This window comes from Carassius gibelio, chromosome B11 (assembly GCF_023724105.1).
Source record: "Carassius gibelio isolate Cgi1373 ecotype wild population from Czech Republic chromosome B11, carGib1.2-hapl.c, whole genome shotgun sequence".
NCBI lineage: Eukaryota > Metazoa > Chordata > Actinopteri > Cypriniformes > Cyprinidae > Carassius > Carassius gibelio.
The window spans coordinates 4,388,556-4,402,807 of NC_068406.1; positions in this window are offsets into that span (position 1 = coordinate 4,388,556).

Consider the following 14,252-nt stretch of genomic DNA (forward strand, 5'->3'; position numbering starts at 1 on the left):
AGCGTTAATGTCGGCCCTAAGTGTAGTAAACATATCATATCAGCTTTTATCTCCTCGCTCATATCAGAGCTCGTAGATTGTGGAGCGTTGTCTTCTGGAGTGTGCTGCCTCGTGGATCTGGTGTTAGCCTCTAGCTTTGACGCGCTGCCGTGATACTTGAATTTGCGAAGTTTATCCGCCATTTGACATGAAACGTCGGCAAAGACCGACTTCTTTAAAGTCCCAAACTATTATCGATCCAGTTTAAGTACCCTTTAGTTATAAGTTGCCATTTTTAAAACATAAATGTTCATAAACCTGCAGGAGATCTGAAATGTCCGTCTTTACTCCATCTTGGCTCACTAGCGCCCCCCGGAAAACTATAAGTCTGATCAGTCAGAAGAGATGTAGCACACTAATAGACATCGGGTATCTGACAAGTTTGGGGCTTATTGAGCATCACAGTCCCGCCCACAGCCCGAGAGAGCTCTGGTGCAGGAAGTAAATTTCCCATTCATTTTTCCCATTGACTTTCGGAAAAATCCGTATCTAAAGAGTTTTAGAGCATGTCTGAGAATAACCAGCTACGGCTGAACTCATAAGCATACAACATATCATTTCGAGTGAAAAAAGTAAGAGAAAATCCAAAAAAAGTCAAAGGTACAAGACTGTGTACATATTTTCATTTTGTGCGCAGGAACTACTCATCCCATAAACCACCGCGCCTCACTGAATTCGACTGAAGCCCACAGCCGCGAACGAGCCTTTTGAGCGACTTCCAAATCTGATGACGGCTGCCCGCGCAAACTTTTTCCTCCAGTGAATTTTATTTTATATAGTGAATGTGCAGTAATAGCAGTTCTTTCAGTATTAATCGTGTAAATAAATAGTGTTTTATATAGGTATTGTGTATTGATTTTTATATTTATCATTGTGTATTTTATATATTGTTTGCGTGTTTGAAAGCGGTTAACAACAACGACAGCAACATGGTGCAGTGCTTTGTACCTGATTAAAATCACCGCTCAGTCGTCAACACGTCGTTGCCATTACACAAATGTTCAGTAACTAGACAAAACGGTATGCCTAGTCTAAATATTGTTTTGACAGTGGCATCATAAAATGCTTGATATGACTCATACCATATGAAGGCTACAGTAGCCTAGCTAAAGTGGACGATAATGCTAACTAACGTTACCAACCTCCCTGCGAAACTCACCAAAATTTTGTAGGTCTTGTCCCTCATGCTGGCCCTTACAAAACCCACAAGCTGACCCTCGGACACGCTACACTCAACTACCGTTACATGACCCTATCTTAAGTGGTTTACACCCATTTGAACACTTGTTTTCCTCCTTGAAAAAAGCCATCATGGTAGCCAAGGAGCACACGATTGCACTGATAAGTCTACCGTGCAAAAAAACGCAACACAGGTTTTTATTTTATTTTTATTTTTTTATTAATGATCTTCAGTCTTCACGGACCTTCGCGGGGTTTAACCAGACGGTTACACGAGCTCCACCAATCAGATGCATCACTGTGGGATTGTGGGATTGTTCACGATTGTGGGTAATGAAGTACTTATCCAAGACATCGCGAATAAAAGGCAATGTCTCAAAACAAGGTTAGTGCCCCATGAACTTTTGGCGTTTATATAAGCATATACTATCGCTTAGTACAGCCGTAGCCGTTTTTAAGTCTACCATGTATGGTTACGCTTTTATGGCTTATTTCCCAAATGTCAATGCAGAAATTGCATTGAATTTTTACTTCTGGCACCAGATGTGGGCGGGACTGTGATGCTCTATTGCATTAAAGCACTAGGACGAGTTAGGCAACGCCCACACGAAGCCAGATATTTCTCTATCCAATCATAAAATAAAAGAATTCTCAAGAAATATCTGCATCCACACGAAACGGACACAAAACTATGTAGTATACATGTCAGACCAGCAATTGCAGCTGTAATTCTGCCACAGAAATACACAAAAAATGGAGGAGAATACTTGGACTATGTGCATAAACCAAGCGTGTGGTTTACAAACAAACATGGAACAATACATTTATTAATTTTGTTAATGTTAGTTAATAAAAAGACAATTGTTGTGTGTTTTTGTTGCTGTTACTTGATGTGGTGTCTGACTAGGGACAAGATGTGGGCTGATGACATCATCATTTAAGAAAAAATACAGATTCACTAGCCTTGTCCAAATACCCACACTTACGGTTTTTCACTTGACTACTATGATGCATTTCCTGTTTTAGGTCCAAGTTTTCTAGTGCAGGTGAAGACCACAAGTGTGTATCAAACTTGTCCCCTGATGCGACACACTTATAGTATTGTAAAAATGCAAGGGTTTACTTAGCTTTATTATAATTTAAAAAAAATACTTCAACTTCTAAATGTCTGTTCAGAAGTCCCTGCAACATGACAATTTTGATTTGTGGTGCTTCTAACTAAGTGATAAAAAGCAGTTTCAAATGTTGTACAAAATAAATATATTAATATATGCAGCAATAAAAACGTGTAGCACTTTGTTTTACTACCAAATAATATGTAATATCTAATTATTATTAATATTTAACTTACATTGGAAAGGTTTCTGTGATTTCTTGTGATCTTGGCAAAAAGTCTCGGGATTTATTTCCACAACATGATGCATGGTGGGACACACTAAGCATTGAATACCACTCTGGAACAGTATTCGAGTGTGTATTTAGGGTGCTAGATTTTGGACAGGCAAAAACGGAAGGGCAGTATTTTAAAATGTAGCAAGTGTTTACTCTGACTACTCTAGTCTGGCAACAGGTTAAACCCTCTGATGGTTTTCGTTTCTGTCCACGCTCATGTTTTTTGGGGTCTCCAGAGACCCCAGACAATAACATTTAATTTTGTAACAAGATAATAGTTTTTATTTTTATTTTTACAAATGTAATTTTACTCTGTTTGTTAATGTTTTTACTCAACTTTTGTGCAGTTTTTGGAGGATTTGTGATATCTTTTAAATTTCTATAAATAAATAAATATTTATTTACTTAAATAGGCTTTTTACAAAAAAACTGCATTTGATGTAAAATACACTTTATAAGAGACCCAGATTTCTAACTTTCATTCATGTGCATAACATGGATAATTTTAAATGATTTAATCTAACATTTATACCCATTTTTTTTTTTTGTGGAAAATGCAGTTTTAAAATAAATAAAAAAAATCACTTTAACCACTAGATGGCTATAGAGCTCCACTATATGCTATTTGCTATTTGACTAACTGAACAATATCTTTTCACAAGTTGGATTCAGTTGGATTAATATCTAAATATTATAAAATCACAATTATAACAAAAATAAAATATTTTTTTGTCAAAGTTTAGTATTTTTTTTTACTGAAAAAAACCCCCAGTTTTTCAATAATGTTACATTATGATTAGAATCAAAACTGAACAAAATGTTACAAAGAGAAATGTTGGAGTCTTAAGATTTTATCATTTATTTCAATCATTTAATATAATTCTACAATTTTAATAATTGTAGGAACAATAACTGGTTGTTTCATCTCATACACTCTCGTTTAAAGTGCACTGCAGGTGTTTATGCATCAATGTATTGCATGCAGTAAGCATGGTAGACTGCATGACTTCTGTAGATGGGGTTGGAGCAGGTTTGTGTGTGTGTGTGCGTGCTAAATTGTTTTGTCTCATCCTATCATCTCTCTCTCACTCTCTCTCCCTCTTTGGTGGTTCTGCATTTTGCATCATTTTTTTTTATAATTATAAGAGAGCAGTTGTTTTATATCCTCACAAGTGTGTGTGTGTGTGTGTGTACACATTGTCGGTGTCAGTGTCACTACTTTATATTTGTGTTGGTTCTGCATTTTGGATGATTTTATTTGACAAATGATAAGAGAACAGTTTTTATAGTCTCAAAAATGTATTCCTCTATGTGTGTGTGTGTGTGTGTACGTGTGTTGTGAGCAATATAATTTAGCATTGTGGATGTTTTTTGCATTGGTGGAAGTGTGCCACTTTGTTTGTGCCAATTCTGTCAATGTGTTCTGCGTTGTTTCTGATTTTGATGATGAATTTAGTCTTATTTTGATTGCAGACCACGAGTGTCACAAATTTTGTCACGCTAGCATTAAAACAGATGTCATTCCAATATTTATTTATTTTTTATTTATTTTTTTGTAGATCTAGAAAGGGTTTAGAGCCGTAGAAGGTTTCATACCATTTGGACAAAGGGACATTTTTTTTTTTAAATTTGAGCAAAAGTCATTTGGGCTCAAAAAGACCCGGAAAACCATCTGAGGGTTAAAAAAATATTGTTTTCACTCTCCGAAAACGCGGGATCTGTGTGGAGGAAGTGCCTATACGATACAAAATGTATGTGTATACAGTGAAACGCGTCTCTGTGTGGATAGGGCTTTAGAGTTGGAAAATTAAGTCTCAGAAAAAAATAGAATAACAATATGTTGGTTTTCTCAATATTTTGTCAAGCAAGCATAATAATGCTGTTGTCAGATCTAGAATTCTGCACTCTTGAAATCAGACACAGAGATAAAGTACTGCTGAAAGATCACATTTATTTGATTCATGAGTTATAGAATTGATTCAAATTAATTATCAACAGAGAGTGATGAAAGTTGCATTTGCAATTGTGCACCTTGTTCCTGCAAATAGTGAAGCTGTGAGTTTTGTTGCTTCAAGAATATCAATTTAACCCCCTAGTTGCTGAGAAATATAATGTAGCGATTTAGTATTAAAGCTATTACATTAATAAAACTTAACAAATGCCTATGTGTCACGGTTGGTAAGAGCTGTGACTTCCAGCGCCAGAAAACTACTCCGGTGAGCCAGGTTTCTGCAGAACTTTTCTAAATAAGTGTTTCATGCACTTTGCCTTACAGCCCCGCACGTTCACGCGAACTGTACTGGGCCGCCCTATGGGGGATGGCGGTGTGGGAAAATCAACATCCGTGTTGCGCCTCGTTCCACACCCTCTCGCAGGAGATGAGGAGGGTATTCCATCGAGCCGTGGCCGGCAGGGAAGCCGCTCACCAGCCATCTGACCTACATCAGGGAACCTCCTCGTTCACGGATTACTCCATTCAGTTCCGCACCCTGGCGGCCGCAGTGGGATCGATTCCTGCATGGGCTGGCCGACCGTGTTCAAAAGGAGATCTACCTCCTCGAGCTGCCCCCCACACTCAACGGTTTTATTGACTTAGCCTTACGAGTTGATGCCCGGATTAATCGCCTGGGTCGTCAGACCAGTCCTACGCGCCATAGAATCTCTCCGGACAGGGGGCGCTCGAGTCGATAGAACGCGGTCGGTCCCGTTGACGACCACGAACCCATACAGGTGGGTAGAGCTCGGCTGTCCCGGAGGGAGAGAGAGCGGTGGAGGTCCCAAGGACTATGCCTGTACTGTGGAGGCTCAGGACATACCATCTTCTCCTGCCAGGTAAAAGAGCCAGCCCGGTAGTAAACTTGAGGCTACTATCTGGTGGGATCTCCGCTGGGAAGTCCTCAACTACATCAACTACGACTCTCCTTCCAATGAAACTGCAGTGGGAGAATCACACTCAAGACTGTCACGCCCTTCTGGACTCCAGAGTTAATTAAAGGTAATTTCATCGACTCACTCCTGGCACGTCACCTGAACATTCCTGTCCTGCCTGTGTCTCTTCCCATCCATGTCACCACACTCAACGGCCAGGAACTGCCTCACGTCACACACTACACAGAACCCATCACTCTACTCACTTCTGGCAATCATTGTGAAACCATATCCTTTTTCCTCATGGACTCCCCTGTAGCTCCCATTGTGTAAGGTCACCCCTAGTTAATGAAACATAATCCACGAGTGGAGTGGGGTTCCAACACAGTCACATTGTGGAGTGAAAGTTGTCATGAATCTTGTCTGGTTTCTGCTTGTCTTGTTGTCCCTGTTTCTGTCTTTCAGAAGGAGAACATGGTATTGCCAAACGTTCCCGCAGAGTATCTGGACCTAAAGGAGGTGTTCAGTAAGTCCCGTGCTGCTTCTCTTCCTCCGCATCGTCCCTACGACTGTGCCATAGATTTAGTGCCAGGTAAGTCTCCGCCTAAAGGCAAATTATACTCTCTTTCTATTCCTGAGAGGGAGGCCATGGAGAAATAAATTTCTGATTCCTTAGCATCTTAGTTCATCCGTCCTTCCTCTTCTCCAGCGGGGGGGGATTCTTTTTTGTGGGTAAGAAGGATGGTTCTCTGCGACCTTGTAATAGCCGTGTTTCCACTATCGAGCTAGGACCGGGCGTGCTAGTGCGTGCCAGGGCCATTCGCGTTTCCACTGTCACTTCCGGGGCTTGATCGTGCCTCGCCAGGGCTTCCTCGGGGCCAACGGCCAGGGTTTTTTGGCCCGAAGAAATCCTTGGGCCAAAGCGGGCCTGCTGGGGCTAGAGGAGTGGTCAAAGTGAAAGGCGGAGCTTTCTCTGGTAAGCGAGTAACCATCCTAGATGTGGAGCTTATTGTTCATGTACTTTTTTCCTCTTTTCTGTATTTCAGAAAGTTGCAAACGCAAAGCTGCAAATATAGCATCGAGGGAATTTTTGCAGTGTATGCGTGACATTACACAGCAACAGCTGGAAGAAGAGCGGGCGCTGAGAAGGGAGGAAATGAACAAAGACATGATGATGAGAAGAGAGGAGCTGGAGTATGAGGCACAACTCAGACGAGAAGAGATGTCTCAGATTCTTTTGCTTCTGTTTTTGCACATTTGGCAGCAGCTCTACAAAAAAAGTAGATGAACACTGCACTTGTTTTTGTGTTCTCTAAGCCAAACTTTTTCATATTACTTGTTTTTAAATTATTTGTAAATTGTTTATATACATTGCACAAACACCTGTTTGTTGTGTTTGCACATTTTCATAGCACCTTTGTATTTGTTCGCTGATACAAATTCCACATATAAATAAAGTTATACGTTTGCTGTTTTCCCAGAGACTATTTGAAGTTATTGCATAAGGGGCACATTGTCCAAAATATAAACATTGTTGAATGTAGTCATTCATTTGTTTTAGTACGTTCACAATGCATTTATTCATGTCAGAACATAAAGCTTTTTATTTAAATGACAAGCAAATGTCAAAATGATAAGTGCCACAAATATTTCTTAATCTGCCAGAGAAAGGATTACTGTCTGTGGCCCAAGCCCAAAGGCGTGACTTTTTGAGGACGCTAGCTTCATGTTCCCTTCCTGGCTGTCCAACATTCAGGTCCCGGAACATACCTTTACCATCTACAACTGCTTGTAAAATGATGGAGTGCCAGCCTTTTCTTTTGTGAAAATCAGATTGGTATTGTGAAGGTTTCAAAATAGGGATGTGAGAACCATCAATAGCACCCACACACTGTGGAATTCCAAACCTCTCCTCAAAATAATCTGCCATCACAGACAGTTGGGCTTGATCAGGTGTTTTGATCAATTTTGGTCAAAGTATTTCAATCACAGCCTTGCAAAAGGCATGCACACAGCGGCAAACAGAGGTCCGACTGACAGCAAACAGGTTAGCGACTGTCCTGTACTCAGTGGTTGTAGCAAGTTTATACAAAGCAATGGCTACCCGTTTCTCCAGAGGAATGCATAATCTGTATGACGTGTCTTGTTGCTGTAGTGCAGGCTTCAGAGTTGTACAAATGTATTTGAATGTTTCTCTTGAAACTCTGAAGTCCTCCTGCCACTGCTCATCTGTGAATCTTTGAGCAGTGTTCTCCCACCAGTCACTAGTTCGGGGATAGGTCCACACCGCTGAGGTACGCATTATATTGGTGTAGTAGTGATGCATCATCTGAAAAATAATAGATTGGAAGGTAAACATTAATTATCCAGTTATTTTATATATCTACAGATGTATATAAATGTCAAAACATAAATAGATCCATCATTTGAAGGATAATCTAAAAGGTAAACAATACGTCCCTAGTTATGTTAAATATCTGTTTATTAATATACACAGATATAAAAAGATGTACAGAATATGAAAATAGTGCACTGAAAGGTATGCTTTACTGACTTAATTTTCATAAAGATCTATATTAACATAAATGTTTAAACATTTATGTAAGCTTTGTTTAAAGAACGATAATCAAACCAACTCCATATGTTGCTTACATAATATATCTCATAGGGCTTAGTTATATGTCATCAATTTAGGTTCGCACCGAATATAAGATGCGAATAATTCATTATATTATGTAATTTAACAACTCTTACCATTTCCATCAATTGTATGCGTTTCTGCTTTCGCTGCATCCGGTTTGCACGTCGCAAAATCTCTCTTTTTCGCCTTGCAGCTAACATAAGCTTCCGACGTAAACGCCGCTGAGCTTCTATCTTCATATCTTGGCTTCGCTGCCTCATCTTCCACCAAGAAAACACCAAAAGGAGCAAACAAACAGCTGCTTCGGTTCTCCATTTTGCTCATTCAATAGTCACACTATAGTGCCCTTTCTGAATAACTCATTCTTCCCGCTGAAAGGGGAGGGATTTTGTGACGTTGTTCATGAGAGGCGTGTAAAGGGCGTGTTTTAGTGACACGCAGTGTGCTTCAAGCCCTGCCTGTGGAAACGCGGCACTATTTTGGCCTTGGTGCTACTGGCCAGAGGCTTTGAGCCCCGCCCGGCCCGCTTTAAGCCCTGGCTCGCACTGGCCCAACAGTGGAAATGCGGCTATTGATTACCGAGAGCTGAACAACATTATGATAAAGAACACTTATCCATTACCACTCATGTCTTCAGCTTTCGAGAGGTTACAGGGAGCATCCGTATTCACAGAATTGGATTTACGTAATGCTTATCATTTGGTCAGGTTCAGGAAGGGGGATGAATGGAAAACCACCTTAAATACCCCTAGAGGGCACTTTGAATACTTGGTGATGCCGTTCGGGCTCACCAACTCGCCAGGGGTTTTCCAAGCACTCGTTAATGACGTGTTGAGAGATATGGTAGATCAGTTTATATATGTTTACCTGGATGACATACTGATTTTTTCTTCATCTCTCCAGGAACACGTTCAAAACGTCAGATGAGTGCTCTAGAGGTTACTTGAGAATGGGCTTTTTGTCAAGGTGGAGAAATGCATATTTCATGCACAGTCTGTTTCCTTCCTAGGGTATATCGTCTCGTCCGAGGGAATACGTATGGACCCTGACAAAGTTAAGGCTGTGATAGATTGGCCATCTCCAGATTCCCGTAAGGCCCTACAGTGGTTTCTGGGGTTCACCAATTTCTATCGGCATTTCATTCGCAATTTCAGCCAACTAGTCTCACCTCTGACAACCTTGACCTCTCCCAGTACTCGATAAGGACGATAAGGTACATCCTTGCATGTTTTTTTCCCCATCGATTATCTCCCGATGAACGCAATTATGACATTGGTAACAGAGAGTTGTTGGCCGTCAAATTAGCTTTAGAGCAGTGGCGTCACTGGCTGGAAGGCTCAGGGGTACCTTTCATTGTTTGGACTGATCATAAGAATTTCTAATACATTAGAACTGCCAAAAGACTCAATTCCAGGCAGGCTCGGTGGGCACTTTTTTTTCGGTCGCTTTGATTTTACTTTATCGTCAAGTAACGTCAAGACGGCCTTAGAAGGGGTAGCACCTCCGCCCGGTTGTCCACCGAATCGTTTATTTGTGCCGGAGGAGTTAAGGTCCGAAGTCGTTCAGTGGGTTCACTGCTCCAACGTGGCTTGTCACCCAGGGATAAGTCGAACTAATGGGTTAGTTAAACAACGATTCTGGTGGCCACGTATGGTTCGTGACATCCGCGAATTTGTTTTGGCTTGCTCCGTTTGCGCCAGTGGTAAGTCATACAACGGACCTCCTGATGGGCTCCTCCAACCGCCGTCGGTCCCTTTGAGACCCTAGTCCCACATCGCACTAGATTTTGTTACTGCCCTCCCGCCCTCTAATGGCATGATGGTCGTTTTGATCGTAGTGGACCGGTTCTTGAAGGTGGCACTTTTCATTCCCTTGCCAAAATTACCGACAGCCAAGGAGACAGCAGTCACTGTCCTAGATCACATCTTTCGGCCTCCCGGTAGATGTGGTTTCTGACAGGGGATCTCAATTTCCATCAAAATTTTGGAAAGAGTTTTGTAAATTGCTAGGAGCATCAGTTAGCTTGTCTTCAGTTTATCATCCCCAAAGTAACGGACAGTCTGAGCGAGCCAATCAAGATTTAGAAAGGACTTTGCGATGTTTGGTCTCCAAGAATCCTTCTTCCTGGAGTCAACAACTCTCTATTGTGGAGTATGCTCACAATTCATTACCAGTGTCAGCTACGGGCCTTTCTCCGTTTCAGTGCAGTTTAGGTTACCAGCCACCAGTTTTTCCCAGTCTGGAATCTGAAGTCGCGGTCCGCTCCGCTCACGCGTTTGTCCAGAGGTGCCAGCACACCTGGATCAGAGCCCGCGAGCCCCAGCTCCGGATAAGGCCAAGGCCGATCGCCACCGGTCAAAGCCTCCCGTTTACATCATGGGTCAAAAAGTGTGACAGTCCGCCTCAAACTACCTCCAGCGTACAGGAGGATACACCCCGCCTTTCATGTGTCCAAAATGAAACCCTTGTTTTATGCACGTATTAATCCGCCTACTCCGGTTCCCCCGCCGCCGCGTCTCATAGATGGAGAACAGACTTATTTGGTTAATCGTATTCTGGTGTCACGGTTGGTAAACCATGATCTCTGGTTTTTGCACTTTGTGGTGAAGTCTGTGTGTTTCGTGTCTGCACTGATTAGTTTGTGGGCATCTCCGTTAATTGTCATTAGCAGCAGCTGTCACTCATTACACACTCCCTATATATTGGCTTGTCTCACGTCTTGTGTTTGTGAGAACGTTGTTTCATGTATGATCTCTGTCTCTTGCTTCTGTGTTGTTCTGCGTTGGATGTCCGTGTCTTCCCCCGGAACCTCATCCACTCTTCGCACCTCCACAAGCATCACGACTTACCTTCGGCTCGATTCTCCGCAGTTCCTGTGCCATCCACTCCTGCTGCCTTTCTCACTGTCACCATCCGGATTACTCACTGCCTCACCGCCATCTTGGATTGTCGTCTTCCCAGCATCGTGTTGCACTCTTGTTTGTTTGTTTTATATTCATTAAACTGTTTAACTCACACTTGTTTCCAGCTCCTCCTTCACCCAGTCGTCACACTATGCTCGTGAATGTTTCCATGTGTGCATGAAATCTGTGTCTCTGTAAGTGATGTGTGTGTGTGTGCGCGCGTGTGCACGTGTGTAAATGAATCCAGCAAAACAATATAGCAATATAAAACACCAAAAGGACTGGTTCCCTTTCTGATTTACTTTAAGTGAATGGGGTTTAGTTACTTTAAAATTAACTATATGTGAAAAAAACCCTTAAATGGGACTCAGGTCCATGAAAACTAATGGCTGGATTGTAAGGTACACTTTGTGGATACTTACCCTTCAAGGACTAACACTTGCACCTTGGATTATAATACTTTGGGTTGTATTTACACGGGTGAACACATTGAACTATCAACACATAGTTTCCTCAATTCTGTGTAATGGTAAAGAACCATCCCTTGTGCGCTCCTCATTTGAGAGTCACACTCATGGTCTTCATGGTCAAAAGTGACCGGACACCTGAAATAAAACCTTTTATTCTTCAGTTAAATCAATCTATTATATTTGTGTTAAATAATATTTTTTATTTTGTATTTTGAAAGAATTTCATGGTACTGATTAACATTTATGTGATAATTATGATGTTTCCCATTGAAAATATAATTTTTTTTTAGATTTTACAAATGTTTTTCAATTAATGCAGTATTTCAGATTAAAATAGAGACTATGCCTTTGAAATCCAATTTTTGAAGGCAGAAAAGCACCTCCTGGTGAGAGCAAAAAAAAGAAAAACCAGTAATTGAATGGTGTAACCACTAGATTCCTGTATAGGACTCTAGATTTAAAGGGACACTAAGTAGGAATTACTCCCATCTAGTGGTGAAATTGTATTTTGTATTCAAACTAATTTTGCTCTCCAGCGCCTCGCTTTTTCAAATGCGCGTTGCATCTACGGTAGGCGATATGTACCAAAAAGCTTTGACAGGATGTCTTCTAATAGCACTTCATCGAGTTTTCCTTCAGGTGAACAGGTGTGTTATTTCAAACAAACTGCAACATGACCATAAACAAACGAATGTTACAGTATGAATTACTGACTGTGGAAAACATTAAATATTGTAATTAGTAGTTATGTCTAATTTATTCGTTATATTTTCTGAATTATATGCATTGTTAGATATAAAAAAAATATTATAATATAGATTGTAACACTGACTTACCTGTCGAGAAGAAAACTGGCCACTTCAGCGTCTCTTTTGAAATCTTTATCCAGCATTAGCTCTTTCCACCTAGAAAAAGCTTCCCTGACATTAACTCTTGTTTTCTGTAATCTACGGTCACGTTTCCTTTTACGTTCTATTTTTGACTGTTTTGGCGACTATGTTTTCTTCTCCTGTGGCGCGGCATATGTATGGTCCATAATAAGAATGCAATCCAGACTTTTAAACTTGCCGGTGCAGTTTCAAGCGCCTCTCACTGCTCTGCACCTGCGTTTCTGGCTCTGACCGAAAACGCGCTGTGGAAACGCGTTGGCTTAGTACTTTTTGTCCCTCTCTGCTATTATAGTTTTGCAAGATGGCGGAACTACATGGAAGCCTCCGTCGACCTACCCGTCCCATGTATATAAAGATAATAAATTCTTCATTTACAAGGATTAGTTTAAACATTGGCATAGGTATTTGTACACCATTGAGGGCATATTTATGAATAAAAATATTGATTTTAGATAATAAAATACCTAAAAAGTTACTTATTGTCCCTTTAAATGTATATTAAGGAATTCTCAAAGACTACTTTTTGTCAAGGTTTATATTTTTTGTTGTTTAAAATGTTGATTTGATTTATTTATTTGTTTTGCATTATTATTACTACATTCAAACCTGAACACAGAAAGCACTTTGTTACACAAAACATTACAATTCTATAAAAATGTAACAAAAATGAACAGGAATGCTTTGTCAGAGCAATCCTTCTGAGTCTGATCTGATTTTATTTTAACTTATTGTTTCACTCTTCTGACTATATGGTTATAGCCATTTATGCTACTAATTCATTTGAGTAGGTATAATTCTGTATGTGTGTGTCTGTGAGTGTGTGTAAGTAAGTGTGTGTGAGTGGATGTATCCGTTTTACACTCTTGATGTTTTAGAGTGTAACCCCTTCCTTGCTGGCCACTTTTTTTTTACTACATTGTGGTCAGATTATTGATTTTATTTGACATAGTTGCAGTGTTACAGTCACACCTGTTCATAGGTGTGTATGTGTGTGTACAAGTGTGTGTCCACCATGAGAGACCATGAGTGTGACTATTTTTTTTTTTATGTCCGTTTAACTTATTTGAATCATGCCCTCAATTTTTATTTTATATTTGTGTTAAATACCAAGTGCCATAAAAGTAACCAAGTTTCGTACCATTGGTGAAGCTATGATTTTCAAAAATTCAAAATGTAAAATTCTCCGGTCAGAAATGACCGAAGACTGCACAAGGACTCTTTGTAGATGTTGTGTTGTTTGAGTTCAGAGGAAAATACGTTTTATTGTGTATTAATGTCATCATTGTTTACACCCAGCGTACAAGTACTGAAAGCAATTCCCCTTTTAACTCTGTTAAACTGTTAATCTCTGCCGAAAAGAATGAGTGTTACACTAACCATATTCAATATTACATTGTAGTATACTCAGTACATGATTTTGGATGCAATGCTAGTAACCCTTAGACCATGATTAGCTTGTTTATATGTCTTTGATTAGAGCAGCAAACCTCTTCAGGAAAGTGGCTCTCCAAGACCTAGTTATCCTAACATTATTGTTATACATAGCCTAAACATTGATGGTAACATAACTGTGTCCAATAGAATATGAAGTTTGCAGCATTGAACTGTACTGGAGATATTGCCTGTTAATCGCCTTTATACAAAAGGCTTGGCAGTAAAATGAAACTATCTGCTGCGTCATTATTATTGTTATATTATTATTGTTTCTCAAATAAATGAGGCAGGCTGCTGCAGTCGGCTGTTATCCCCTCACAATGCTGAAATTTAGGGATGTCGCGATCTGGTTTTTTGTGCCCGATCCGAGTCCTTGATTATTGGGTATTTGCCAATACAGAGTCCCAATCCAATATTTATATATTCCTAGTGTCTG